Source organism: Lycorma delicatula, chromosome 7 (assembly GCF_047948215.1).
Source record: "Lycorma delicatula isolate Av1 chromosome 7, ASM4794821v1, whole genome shotgun sequence".
Lineage (NCBI taxonomy): Eukaryota > Metazoa > Arthropoda > Insecta > Hemiptera > Fulgoridae > Lycorma > Lycorma delicatula.
The window spans coordinates 140,503,989-140,519,856 of record NC_134461.1 but is presented as its reverse complement, the minus strand read 5'-3'; the positions used below and the strand labels follow the sequence as shown (position 1 = coordinate 140,519,856).

Sequence of the window (15,868 nt, the reverse complement as noted above, 5' to 3'; positions counted from 1 at the left end):
ATCAGAAAAAGAAGAATCGCCTTTTATGGTCATCTACAAAGAATGAACCCCCCAACAGGGTATTTATACACTATAAAAATCTAGAAACTAATAACAACTGAAACAGAGAAACTGAAAAAGAGAGAGAAAAAATGAAAATAATACAAGAAGACATCAAAGAACATTTACTATGGGAAAGAATTTCAAAATATTTCAGGTTTCCAGGAGAGAAAAAACCATAGAAGAAATATTTCTTACCTGGACAGAAGAAAAAATGTAAAACACTGGAAAATAAAAAAAGGAGATATGGAAGAAAAAGAAATAACATGTACATAAAATCAATTTGATTAAACAAGCGAGATTAAAACTAAAAATCAAACATAGATTGTGTAACTTATGACATCAAATATTGATATTAGTTATTTAACCCCCTTAACGGTTTTTGACGAAATTACTCTGATGAACTTCGAATCCAAGAAGTAATAAGAAGTGTGAATTGTATCAAGAAGTGGCAGAGCGAGTCGGAAGAACTAATGCCATCTCTTATATTAACATTTAATCTCCCGGTAATACCAGGAGCATCAAAATCTTGCTCGAAGATGGAGATCTGTGCTCGATGTGCTCAGGAAGGCCACAATGACAAAGACTGCCATGCGGATGAAAAATGTGTTAACTATAGTGGTTCACACGCAGCCCGCTCTCGAGACTGCCTAATTTTTAAAGAGGAAAAGGCGATTCTCAGACTTTCTAGCGAGCACAAGCTATCTTTTCTGGCTGCATGCAGAGAATACAGAAAAACACTTAAATTCACAGAACCTTGTTAATTTAGATGTATCTTTTGCCACTGCTGCGTCAAAACAAGCTCCCATGAATTTAGGTATTAAGCAGTGTGGATCTTGCAATAAGCTGAAAAAACTTGTTCAGATGTTATATGATCAGGTTGCTTTCACTTAAGACTTTAACTTGATTGAATTTTTATTTTATTTTTTTACTTTAATCTGTTCTTGTACCATAATTTGCATTATTTATTTTTTCGTAATTTATTGTAACAACACTGAGATCTGAATTTAGGAGAGCATTAAAAGATGTAAATGGCAGAAAGGCTCCTGGAATAGACGGAATACCTGTAGAATTACTGCGCAGTGCAGGTGAGGAAGCGATTGATAGATTATACAAACTGGTGTGTAATATTTATGAAAATGGAGAATTTCCATCAGACTTCAAAAAAAAGTGTTATAGTAATGATACCGAAGAAAGCAGGGGCAGATAAATGTGAAGAATACAGAACAATTAGTTTAACTAGTCGTGCATCAAAAATCTTAACTACAATTCTATACAGAAGAATTGAGAGGAGAGTGGAAGAAGTGTTAGGAGAAGACCAATTTGGTTTCAGGAAAAGTATAGGAGGGACAAGGGACGCAATTTTAGCGCTCAGATTAATAGTAGAAGAAAGAGTAAAGAAAAACAAACCTACATACATGGCGTTTATAGACCTAGAAAAGGCATCGATAACGTAGACTGTAATAAAATGTTCAGCATTTTAAAAAAATTAGGGTTCAAATACAGAGATAGAAGAACAATTGCTAACATGTACAGGAACCAAACAGCAACAGTAATAATTGAAGAACATAAGAAAGAAGCCGTAATAAGAGAGGGAGTCCGACAAGGATGTTCCCTATCTCCGTTACTTTTTAATCTTTACATGGAACTAGCAGTTAATGATGTTAAAGAACAATTTAGATTCGGAGTAACAGTACAAGGTGAAAAGATAAAGACGCCACGATTTGCTGATGATATAGTAATTCTAGCCGAGAGTAAAAAGGATTTAGAAGAAACAATGAACGGCATAGATGAAGTCCTACGCAAGAACTATCGCGTGAAAATAAACAAGAACAAAACAAAAGTAATGAAATGTAGTAGAAATAACAAAGATGGACCGCTGAATGTGAAAATAGGAGGAGAAAATATTATGGAGGTAGAAGCATTTTGTTATTTGCGAAGTAGAATTACTAAAGATGGACGAACCAGGAGCGATATAAAATGCCGAATAGCACAAGCGAAACGAGCCTTCAGTGAGAAATATAATTTGTTTACATCAAAAATTAATTTAAATGTCAGGAAAAGATTTTTGCAAGTATATGTTTGGAATGTCGCTTTATATGGAAGTGAAACTTGAACGATCGGAGTATCTGAGAAGAAAAGATTAGAAGCTTTTGAAATGCGGTGCTATAGGAGAATGTTAAAAATCAGACGGGTGGATAAAGCGACAAACGAAGAGGCATTGCGGCAAATAGATGAAGAAAGAAGCATTTGGAAAAACATAGTTAAAAGAAGAGACAGACTTATAGGCCACATACTAAGGCATCCTGGAATAGTCGCTTTAATATTGGAAGGACAGGTAGAAGTAAAAAATTGTGTAGGCAGGCCACGTTTGGAATACGTAAAACAAATTTTTAGGGATGTAGAGGGTATACTGAAATGAAACGACTAGCACTCGATAGGGAATCTTGGAGAGCTGCATCAAACCAGTCAAATGACTGAAGACAACAAAAAAATTGTAATTCAAATTTTTCATCGCTACGAAATTAGTTGAAATCAGTGTTTGTTAATTAATTCGTATACGATGTTATATTTTTTCCTAATCTATAATTGAATATTTTTTATTAAAATAGGAATGCAAGATGCATTTTTATTGCTAAATCTAACTTTATTTAAAATAAAGTTAATTAACTTTTTTCTTTAAATTATTTTCTATTAACATAATAAGTCACTTAGTTTTGAAAATAGTGCAGTACACACTGGATTCGTTCTTATTGAACTGTGAATTTAAGAGAAAATATAAATGAAAATTGCATTTAAACGTTAAATTTACCCGATTTATAAACAAAAACGGTTTTTAAAATCGTTATATTCATTTTAACTGCTGTAAAATCCATTTTGACCAAAACACAAAAACATTTTATAAATTTAATCGTAATAAAAAAATATCAGTTGTGGTTTTCCTTTACTGTTCATATAAATATTTATAAATAAAAAATATTTAAAGTCGATAAATTAAAAATTTTAGTTAAAAAAAAATTTAGCAACATAATTCAGATTATTTTGTTACTTTATTTTAAATACATAAACTTTGATTTAAACAAACGCTTTTACAAACAAAAACAAAGCAAATATTTAACGATGGCCAGTTTTTTACATCCTCTGTCTTGCCGACACGAACAGTGGCATGTACGACCCTTTCTGTTACGTAGTTTTTTTATATACTTGTCCTTGAATTGGTTACATACAATAGCGTTTGCGTCTTTGTTTTAACTACTGTCAGAGTTTTAACTGATTTTTTTTAGCACAAGCGGCAGTGTAATTATAAAAAACAGTTTTAGACACTATATATATATATATATATATATATAGTGGACCAAAATAGTTATTAAATAGTTAGTTATATATATATATATATATATATATATATATATATATATATATATATATATATATATATCTTACAGTAAAACAGTTATATATATATCTTACAGTTCTATACTTGTTCATCAATAATTTTATGTATATACAAAACTCTTGACCGAACAAATAAAAGTATAAAAAACCGTTTCAATATAAAATAATTTTCATTATTATTATTATTATTTTACGATCATCATCAGCCCCCTACACAATATGTAATGTTAAATTACATAAACTTTAAAATACGTATAATATGAAAGATTAATACAATGTTGACCCTTGTGTTTATAAAAATAATCCGTTTTAAAATAAAGGTGTCGAATCCCAGTCAGTCTTTGTATTTTTAACATGCTAAAAAAAAAATAAAAATAATTGAACGTTGATATGCTGTCGAAACAAGTTTGTTAATAGATGCATTTTGACGCGTTAATTGAATATTTGTTTTAGTAGCGCGGAAGACATAATAACAAGGTCTTTGACCGCTGTCTATCAGGCAATGTGTATTTGTAAGTCTGGCAACACTGGTTGCTAGGAAACCGATCGGTTTCCTAGCAACCTAGTACGTTGTATGACGGTGAAGTGAAGAAGGGGGACCACCCTTCCAAACTTCGACTACATACAACCGTTCAAGGTTACACAGTTACAACTTAAATGCATCCCATATATTTTATAAAATTATAACGAACCAAAAATATAAAATTAACATTGCAAACGTTTTCATCACCGATGCATTTATTTTTTTAAATCCTTTGTGGCCATTATTTCGATTGGAATTATTGAAAAGATCGTTGTAAGACAAGAATTAAATTCAAGACCTGTTAATTTTTTTTTAATGTATGAAACCTGGCTAAACAATTGTCGGTGGTGGATATAGAATAAACTTCACACATTACTTTTTGATAGTATTAATAAAAAATAAATCTCTCTCTCACTGTGTGTGTGTGAGCGCGCACACATTACATCCTTATGTATCACTCGTTAATCGTTTTTATAATAGGCTAAGTTATTATAAGTCCTCTTAAGTTCGGCTGATTCAGAAACTTTTGCAAATTGTTTATTTGGCGGAGATTTTTTTATTAGTTTTTTAAGTGTTAATCAATTTTTTAAAAGCTTTATCATTTTTATGTGTAATATGAGCAGTACTTCAAATAAAATGATCCGTAGGCCATTCTCAACAAATGTAAAAGTGAAGCGAGCGTTCCGTTTAAAATAAAAATAATATTTCTACACGTAGTCGATTAACTTGTAGTAAACTGTAAAAAAGATTGTCATAAAATGAGGAAATATTTATTATTACTTTCAAACAATTTTTCTTTTAACTTTCCCCAAAAAATACTTTTCTACCAGGGAAGACAGTCGAAGTCGAACTGAGAATCTGTTTATTTATTTTTTTGAGATATTTAAACGAATGGTATTGAAAAAAATTATATATAAAAGAGAAAAAACCCACTTACGAAAGTTAGAATCGTTAATCCCCCCAGTAGTTAACAAAAAAAATTAAGTAAAAATAATATATACATATACACACGCGCACCCAACCCTTCAAAACACAGTAGATTTACTTCGGGGCAAAAATAATTCAAACTTCAAAGAATCTCCTATACTTAATCGCAAATAAAATTATTTTAACACGAATAGAAAGCGCGTAGTTTTCTTAGTGTTGAAATTAAACATTTAATTCAAGGAGTTTAATTAACTCGCCGTAATAAATGAAGGATATTAATTTTTTTTTAAAAGTAAATAATTAAAAAATTAATGCGATTAATTCCTCAACAATTCTGATTAAGAAAATTATACTATAACCGAACAAACATACATATAAAAAAACTTTTTACAACAGTACGAATAATTTTTACGATCTTCAGAATTTTATTATGTTAAAAGAGTTTCGTGGAGCGCACAGTCGGGTAGAAAAAGAGATGAGAAGAGAAGTCGCAAATTTTCTCTAAGTTCTCACCTGTTAACTACAGAAATGAAAAATTGTAACATCGATAGTCCATAAAAAAGTTTATAGATCCATCCACAAAGAGGAGGCTTCTAGAAAACTATTATTCTTGATTATGACAAAATATTTCTGGTTAAAACCACAAAATCTATAGTTTTACATACGAATGTAAAATATGTAATTTAAAACGATATCGGTCCAATTATTTTAACAGTCTTCCGCATGAAACAGAAAGTAAAATATGAAATATAATATTTCCGTTATTACAAATTTTAGCAGAAACAAATAAACGTCATTATTATGCAGAATAACAATTAAACGAATGGTATATAAAAAAGCATAAATATAAGAAAAAAATCACATTTGCCAAATCTAAAATCCATAATGCCCCAGTACCTCACAAAAAAAAAGAAGTAAATATACAGTATACATTATATATATATATAAATATATATATACGTAATAATTTAATACACAATCAAAATTTTATAAAACATTACGGATCATACTAAGAAAAAAATAAGAAGTAACAAACTTAATACAAAATAATTCCAAATAGTAATTAAACAATAAACTATACGAAATACTGAGCAGTTCAACCGTACAAATTACTTTAAATAACCGTAGGTGGAAGACAATATAATAGCTGTTGCTATGGCAACACAAAAAAATTCCATGAAATTTAAAAAAACTTTATCTTCAAACAATAATAAAAAATTTATATTTTAACGGTAGCGTCTACGTTAACTAAGATAAGAAAAATGACATATTTAAATAAATTCATTTAATAGTTTTTAAGACGTGTTTTATGTCGAAAAAGGTTTTTCCCGTTCGATCTAAAACGATTTTTGATCGTTTTAGATCCGCTAATATTATACCTCGCATTTAAAAATACATATCTAAAATTGTACAGTGAAATTCGTTTAAAAACAAATCGTGAAAGAATTCCTTTAAGTTTAGAAATGAATTATATTCCAACACCTAAACCACTGAAAGTACTTCATATCGACAGCGTTTTTTTTTTAAAACAAAAGATTTTGTCAATTTAGGTAGTATTTTAGGTATACACAAGTATAACGGATTGAAATATCACAATCGACCGAAGCAGCTGATAAATTATTAAATTAATTAACTCGTTATAAAATGCCTGAAAAAATTATTTCTAATAACGACACCGAGTTCAATAATTAAAAAATTAATGCGGATATATAAAATTAAAATATATTTTACAAACACAACATCCATCGTCAACGTGAAAGATTTCAGTCTACGCTAATCGAACATATTAGAATCTTTAACAACCGACAAGAAGTAAAAAAACGAAAGTCTTAAAAATAAAATAAAATATGCAGTTATTGCGTATAACAGTAGCGTTTATTCTGTTACCAAATTAAAACGGTTGGAAAATTTTACGGACATAACCCGACTTCATTATTAGAAGCTGATATACAGCGGCAGGTAATAAACGATTACATTAGCGATCGTAAAGAAAAGGTGAAAAAATTGCATAAACAAGTAAAGGAAACTAATGAAAAAAATAAAAATTAAAAATTCAAGGAAAAATAAATATAAATAAAGATTTACTGGATATCCCACCTGATGTTTATATCAAGACTCTCCAAATACGAAGTAAAGCGAAAAATAGATAGGACGAAGGAAAAGTAAGTTCAGTGAAAAACAGCAGAAATAGATGAACGACGTATAATAAAAAAATCAAAATACATTTAACGACCTCGAAAGGTTAAACAGATACAACAGAAAAATCTTCCGAATACAGAAACTAATCGGTATTTGAATTCTCTTGCAGGTCCTGTTCCTAAATGAATTCATCCTGGAGCGGCTGAAATTAATTCGTAAATGATCCCGATAGAATTGGATTTAGCCAAATTAGAAGCCTCTACCGAACATTATTATAGATAAAGTTTTAAATCGTTTATAAAATTTGAATAATATTTCTGAATATGTATTAAATTTTGTTAATCGTAACTTTTAATTATAAATTCTATAATGTAAGTAAAAATAGTCGTAAGTCTAGAGATAGAAGTATTATTCGTACAAAAATGTTAATAAATGAAAAGTTAAAAATAGTCTTGGCAAGTAATTAAGTAAATAAAAGAGGAATTGTTAACGGTCTCGGTTCGATTGTTAAATTTTTTACTACCAATTTAGATGCTATGATGGAGAAAAATATAAAAAATTGTTTGTACAAATATTATTAGTTTCATAAAACAGTTATATAATTGAAGATAATTTTATGGAATTACGTAATACGTAAATGATTTTGTCGACTTAGAAAAATTAAGAAATTTCGTGTATCTATATGTAAAAGAATTAATTTGTAAAATAAGTTTTTTTTTCAAAAATATTATTCGTTAAAAGAAATAACTTATATAAACAGAAAAGATAATCGTCTAATTTTACATCCGGTATCCAAAATATAAAATAATCATACACCTTTATCCAATGTTACAAAATTTATTTGAGTTTATTTAAATATTTCTCCAAATTATGAATTCGTGTCTGCTACTTTCAAGATGTTATAATGACTGTGAATATTTATTTTCTAATGATCGCTATGATACAGAATTTATAAATATATAAATGTTTAATTTTTAACTTTATTTCAATTTTTAAAAATTATTTTTACTTGCAATGTACAATTTTTTACTTCTGTTCAAATAAAGCAGTTAAGAACGTGCCTTTTGATAATTGCACCTGCGGAAAAAGGTGTAGTCCAAATACTGAAAACTTTAACCTAGATCAGTAACCAAATAAGTTTTAATACAACCGTTTTAAAATTAACCCACCGTGTTGGTCTAAATGAATATACGATTACGTTACCGCTCGGATCACCGTGCTACAAAAAATTAAACGATACAATTACTATAACACTTAGTTATTTTACTAATCCGGTTCTCAATTACCCGGACTTCCGTGTTTAATTTATCCGTAAAATATGCATAGTTTTATTGTGCAATTCAATTGTTATATGAATTAATTATGAATAAAAGCTAAACAAAAATTCCCTTCGTTGTAAAACGGAACAAATAAATCTATTCTGTTTCTCCACTGTGTGTGTGTTTTTGTTTGATTGTGTGTGTGTGTGAGTGCGTGTGAGCGCGCACGCGCGTATTTGCATTGTAGAAGTGGGTTGTCGGCTAAGTTGGATAAATTTAGAAATAGTGAAATCATATCATTACATCCTTACGTATCACTCGTAAGGATGTAATAAATATTTTTTTACTAAAAAATATTTGGTAAAAAAAAAATTATAAAACCGCGCACACGAATGTAATTTTATATAAATGTGCAATCGTCACGTTTATGTGCTCGGTTGTAATTATATATATAAATTGAATATTAGGTAAAATTAAATAACTGAAAGCCTCATTCATCATTACCCTTTTATGTTGTACAATTGTAAGTTATCACGGCTAATAAAAAATAAAAAAAAATCAGAACAAAACTTTTGGCTAAATTTTTGTCGAAAAAAGTTAATAAGTCTGACCATCTAACATAAAAACCGACCGTTTTGATCTGCAGAACATATCAATGTAGGTTTCAAAGAAAAGTGAGAAAATATTTGTAAAGTATTTCATACTAAACAACGAAGGAAATTTATGTTTCTAAAATAGATAGCTAATTTATTAATCACCAAATGTAGACACAGGCAAAAGGTTTTGTTATTAACAGAAATCTAAACAAAAAAACAGAACTTTATTAGAATATTGATACCCGAAATAATTAACTTTTAAATAGAAATACGTAAATAAAACGTTTAGTATACAAAATATTCACCAAACTCCCTGTTCTAATATATCGGGACTTACTTGAAAGCAAATTATTTTAGTTACATATTTTTATAAAGTAACAGATTACTTTATAAAAATTAAGTACAGATACTTAATTTTAATTAAAATAACAAGAATAAAAATATATTTGACTAATCTAAAAAAATGATTTTTGCCAAAACAAAATGTGCAAAACGTTTAGTTCATTAAATTCCCATAAGTTAACCAATAATCACATTATTTGTGTACCATTTTTCTTATTACAAAATATTATTATTTGAAAGAACTTACCTAGTTTACACGTAGAATTATTTTCTAAACGGTTGTCTAGATTCACGTAAAATACAAATAATCAAAATTTGATACGATTTTTAAAACATTACAGAAAATTTTTAAAACACTTACAGAAGAGAAATAAAACATTATTTACTGTATGACAACGTTATTCGTTAACAACACTTTTAATAGATTAATAAATTACCAGAAATAAAATGTAAGCTAATATTATTATTATTATGTAAGATTTGTTTATTTTTTCTACATCGCTGAATATAATGGAAACAGCTAATAATATAAACAAATATAGTTTTTCATCATCCTAACACACATTTTGACACACGCAGTTTGATGAATTTCGACACGAGCCAAGAGAACGAGAGTCAAACGAGGGGAGAGAGTCTCTGCATTCTCCCCCTCTCTTAATATACGGAGAATCTTAATAGGAAGCTTATATAAGAAATAATTCTAACATTAGGTATTGACAGGTGCCATGTTGCCAATTAAGTTCTGAGTTTTACCTCCCCCTTGACACCTTGCCTGGCAAAATCGGCATCAGGTAATTTACTGCGTTGCGTATTTGACATTCAACATTTACATAGAATAAACCTTCCAAGCTATAAACATTAGTTGTGGAAGGGATGGGGAGAGACAGTGAATTACGTGCGTAACAGAACGAAGCTATGGATCCAGCGGCCATCTTTCCATCCAGCGGATATATATGGTTATACGTTTATTTTAGATAGATTACCCTTGTTGTTGGTCGAGGTAAGAATTTTTTATATATATATTATTTTAATGTAGATTAAAATAAGTGTCAGAGATACTACTAAAAATAGAACAAATCCACCTTAAATCAGACCAGATTGTTCATGTAACCTAACACAATACTTCAATTACTGTTAATTATTAGGACCACTGGACACATCTTCTCCTGCATCATTAACATATTTAAAGAAATCCTAGTCGCTATAGACTGTAGGTGTTCAGACTCAAACATTGATTCTTCTTCATTATGCTTATAATTAAAAGAATTGCTCTTCTTACCTGTTAAAGTATTAAGTTGTTACAATTCAGTCAACAGCTGACATTTTCTTAATGATTTCTTAACATAAAAAGTAAATAAATTTGAATATTCAGCTAGCCTATTTTATCAGCTGATATTTTATTTTAGTAATTCATTATTAATGCACTGTTTAGGCTAAATTTAGAGCTCTTACTGTCAGCATACACACTAGTATCTTTTTCATTGGAAATATTGCAACAATTCATATCAAAAACAATTGCTATACAAAGAGGGTACTTTCATTAACTTAATTTAATTGTGGAATAATTGAAGATTGATGCTGTATAATTTAACGTTTCTTCAGCTCTCTAAAATTGTTTAAACCGGGTAACACAATCATGTTTTTGTATTATAAGGTGGTTGAAACAACTTTTATCAAATTCCATTGGTTTCGAGATATGTCCTATTCATTAACATTAAACGGAAATTAAATTTCCAAATACCTTTTTATGATGAAATATTATTTTTGAGTTCTAATGTATTTACAATAACACAAATATTAATGTAAGGTTTTTTCAATAAAAACCTTACATTAATATGTGTACATTAATATTGTATTAATATGGTGAATTCAATATTCACCATCATTTTCAACCAGTTATGAAGAATGATAGAAACATGAAGGAAAATAATTTTTCATTAATATTGATCTGCTTATTTATTTTCATATAGTTTTATTATTTTATGTATTAATATAATCAGACACTTTATTATTATTTTTTGCTTATTATTATTGTTGTATTTTGTGATACTGCTCTAATCTTTTAACAATTTTCACTGTCTGAGCAGTTTTTTATTATCTGTGGTTTATCACATGTATTACAAATAATACATGTGATGTAAATGTGTGTTCTATAGAACGTGTAATCATGTGTTTATAAAAAAAAATAACTTTTATGAATAAATTAAATTTCTGTTATAAACTCTATATAATTCACAGCACAACAGTTTAGTTTGAGGTTCAGTAAGTTTTAAAACTAAATAAAAAGGTTTATTATTTTGTATTTTTTAATTTTGTGAATCTAACAAACTGATATTTATTTACTTTCTTTAAAAAAAAAAATAAATATAAATTCATAACTTTTTTTTGCATTAGGCTTCTTGGTGTGCCGATACTAAAACTTTGCTTCAGTTTTATTTTTTCTTTAAAATATTACTTTTTATTTAATCTTTCATTTTTTTTATTAATTAAAATTTAGTGAAAAATAATAATTTTTGTTTGTTGTTATCGTATCAAATTTATCATACAATTTTTAATAGCTTAATTCTTCACTTTGTTTGATTGTTTTTATAGTTAGTATTTTTATTTGTTATAATTCTTTTAGAGGATTTCATTAGTTCTTATACAAGTAGGTTTATTAGTGAAGTTGGACATATAATATTTTTATATATAGTTAATTTAATTTTTGATTAGTTTGTTATGAGAATGATATTAATACTTTTATACAATTTCTTTTTACAGTATGATTTTTCACTATGCAGGTGTCTACTTTAGATGTCATCTTTTAAAAAAAGTAATATTTAATAGAACAATCTATTTTTTTAGACTAGTAAGTACATTTATTATTTTTAAATATTGATGAAAATTCAATAAATGTAGGGAGATTTTTAATTTTACTAAAAAAGATGTATAGTTTATTTTGTTACATTCATTTTTTTGTTTTTATATTACAGCAAGTAGATTTATTACAGCTGGAAGAGGAACTACTTGATATCGATAAAGATCGTTTAGCAATTGAAGAGACCAACTTGATTAAATTAGAAAATTTAGAAGTTGAAAATGAAGTGGTAAGGATATTAGATTCTGCATACAGTGAAACACCAATCGTCCAGATGAACCTTTACAAGGCCAAATCTGGATAATTATGTAGAAATTTACTTACTATAAGTTTTACAAACATAACCACATATTTTCATGAATCAGATTCAAATTGCTAGTTTTTTCTTATTCTGGATATAGAATCTAGAAAATATAGATAATTTTTATCAGCTTGTATTTAAAAAAAATTGTAGTGATCTATATCCATGTATATTGCATTCCTCATTTCATCTTTTGTGATGCAACTAATTTTTAATTACTCTAGATGATTTGGGTCATCTTATAAATTTTGCAGTGTAGTATATCAGTAATCTTAACTTATGTGAATGAATTTTTCTAGTAGAAAATGTAAACATCTTTGGGAAACATTATAGGTAAATCTACTTTTTTTAATTGTTGGGTGAAAAATTAACCATAAATAAGATCTGAAATTGTTATCTTATTATGGAAGATATTCCACCCAGCTTATCAGTGTATATCAGTTTTAGTACAAAGTTATTTGTTGATATAATTCAAATAGATTCTAATCATATAAAGCAAACTTCTCAAAATGCATTTGGAAAGTAGAATAACTTTATTCATCCAGTTACTCAAATATTTTAGGATTTAAAAAGATCATTAGTTTTAGAAAGAAAGCAAGTATTTCATTTTTTCTGAGATTTATTACAGTATGGAATTAAGTGTAGCGATTTCTAAAATGAATTATTGATGCACTGTCTTATTATTTACATGAATCAATAAAGTTACAAATAAGAGAAACAAGTTTATTTTATATACTATACTCAAAACTGGTAAAAACAAATATCCTGCACAAGCTATCTGGTGCTACATGAGAAGCCATTTAAAAACATCAGACCTGTCTTTTTTGTTCTCTGCCGAATATTGTTTATCTGTTTGACTAAACAACGCCACACTGAGAAAATTGGTACCATTTTGAATCATTCAATGAGTATTATTGCTAGAGTAAAAGACCTACCTTTACTTTTCTGTTCTTGAGCTACAGAAAACCTTTCAAAAGAAGATCTAACCACTTTCCATGAAAATTAAAAAAAATCTCAGGATGATAATCCTCTCATTCATACAGATATCAGTCATGATCACCAAAGATTTATGATCAAAATTTGTCTTTCAATCGTTGAGTTGTGTTATAGTTGTACAAAATTTGAATCGGTCAAGGGAACTGCAGATATACCCATTATAATTAGAAGAAGAGGAAACTGAAACTGTTATTGCAGGAGAAAAAAATGATTTTTTAGCATCTGCTAAGATCTGAGAAATTGAAGGAACAACAATTACTGTAACCAAGTTTTTAACAAGAAAAAAACAATTACATATAGATATATTTCAATTTTACTTTTTTTAAACGATCTTTAATTTGTTGTACTAAAAAACAAATAATAAAAAATAATACTAAAAACAAAAAATAATAATTGTGCTAACACAAAAACTAAAATTTGACTTGTGTTTTTTGTTATGCAAAATTAAAGAATAGTTATTTAATTATACAGTATGTGTATACTGAACAACATATTAATAGTAATATTTTATTGTTAATGATTTTGTTTCTAACAGTATTGTCAACTGTATTTTCCTGTTAATTTTTCTGAGCATAATAGCAAACCTATGTAGTATAATAGTTGTCACTAAATGACTACAATGTAGTAGAAGCTACAGTAATGAGTTTTTCACAACAGTCATAATTTATTTGACAGTCAACAAACTACATTTTTCAAAATTATGAAACAAGCTAAAGGGGAAAAATAGCTCTCGGTATTGAAACATATGATTTCAAAGTATTTCTGATATTAAAAAATATTGACAATGGATTTTTACAATAAAGTTTTCAATTTTAGATCATCTTTTGGCTGGTTAAGGATAAAAGACAAAAATGTTTTTACTCATCAAAAAATACACTCATAATAGAATTTTTTAATAAATAATTGATAATACATTAGTAAATATTTTCTGGCTTTAAATTGCATAAAATTTTTTTTACCATCTCTTAAATAGCCTACCCTTTCATACTTATATTGTTATCTTTGAGATCACAGATAGGAAGAGCTTGCCGATCTTAAATGAAAATGAGAAGAAATTGTATACTAAATCTTTAAAGAAAAGGTACATTAATTCATCTAAAGTTGCATTGATTCATCTATAAATAAAAACATTAATAATAAAAGTTTTAAAAATAAAAAACTCAGTTTTATTTTTAAAATAAAAAATTAAATATAAACTAAAAAATGTTTAAAAGCTTGCAAAAATGTTATGTAAGATCTAACCTAGATGACCATTTCAGTTTTTAAACATTTATCAATAATAGATAATGAGGAATTAGTATATAAAAAAGTTAATGCCTAATAAAAATAAAAGAAAGATAATGATAAAATAATAATTAAAAACAAATAAACAACACTTATAAATCAAAAGAGAACCTCTACTGGTATTTAAAATAGGTATATTTTATAATGGTGGTGATGTAAAAATTTCCAAGCATGTTACAGCAATTAAGTACAGAATTGAGCAATATGAAAATTGTACTCGTCTTTGTCATTATATATGAAACATGAATCAAAACATATAAGATTAAAATTAAATATATTGTATTAAAATTTCTGCAAATCGCAGACATAAGAATGCCTATATAGTTATAGATACCGGTTGGTTCTTAAATTTTCTGGTGAGATATAAATCTTAAATTCTTAGATATGAATGTTTAATGGAACTATTATAGGGATGCAATGATAGGTTTAGTTAGAAAAGAAATGAAGGATCTTACTGTAAATTAGGTTCATAAGTAAAAATGGAGGTGCTCATTGGAGATGTTACATGTTGAAACAAATGAAAAAAACAAGAAATCTTTAATCGTCTACTCTATCTATAAAGTTAGAAAATTCATTTCCTTTGTAATCCTCCAAGCTAAAATATATTTTACATCGTTTAAGAAATGTTTTATTTTACAAGCACTGGAAGAAATACTTATTGCTAGCATTTTGTAAGTATTGTTTTTTATATATTATTATTTTATCATATTATCTTTTTTAGTGTACATTTAGTTTTAGATTTCAAATAACATTCTTTGTAAATAATTTTTGAGTGTTTTTTAGTTTGAAATTTATTTTAATAATAATTGAAGTAAGGAAGTATATTTAAATAGTTTAATTGTGATATAATCTGATGAAACAATTTGAATTTATTTTGTGGCTGGAAGGAAAAACTAAGGAAGAATGAAACTTTTAATGTGCACAAGTTAATAAGTGTTTTTTTAAACATTCATCGTGCATATTTTACTCCCTTAATTTTTTTTTTTTAATTTAACATTAAGTATTATAATTAACATAAAATACTGAATGTAGTAATTAAAAATAATTTTATTTTGATATTGGAAGAAAAGAAATGTTTTTTGTTTATTGTTTGATAACACACGTTAAAGAAACTGCCATTCATTTTTTCATCAATATTCTCTGTCTATTAAACGAACAGTTGAGATAATACATGACAAATTACAAAAAATTATATTTCCTTCAAATAAA

At 27.3% G+C, this 15,868-nt stretch overlaps 1 protein-coding gene and 1 long non-coding RNA gene across 9 annotated transcripts in view; one reads left to right on the top strand and one right to left on the bottom strand.

Moving 5' to 3' along the window:
* LOC142327443 (uncharacterized) overlaps positions 1-9,745 on the bottom strand; it is a 42,638-nt gene extending 32,893 nt beyond the window's left edge. For both annotated transcript variants that reach the window (XR_012756990.1, XR_012756991.1), the window contains exon 1: positions 9,469-9,745. This is a non-coding gene — a long non-coding RNA (uncharacterized LOC142327443). The remainder of the gene's footprint in view (positions 1-9,468) is intronic.
* Positions 9,746-9,993: 248 nt separating this feature from the next.
* The window catches only part of LOC142327440 (polynucleotide 5'-hydroxyl-kinase NOL9-like), a 45,691-nt gene continuing 39,816 nt past the window's right edge, over positions 9,994-15,868 (top strand). For 3 of the 7 annotated variants that reach the window (XM_075370518.1, XM_075370524.1, XM_075370520.1), the window contains exons 1-2: positions 9,994-10,221; positions 11,982-12,069. The gene's annotated coding sequence lies outside the window, so the exon portion shown is untranslated. Of the gene's footprint in view, positions 10,222-11,981; positions 12,070-12,193; positions 12,308-15,868 lie in introns of all 7 variants that reach the window. The other 4 variants (XM_075370521.1, XM_075370519.1, XM_075370522.1 and 1 more) reach the window with 3 other exon arrangements.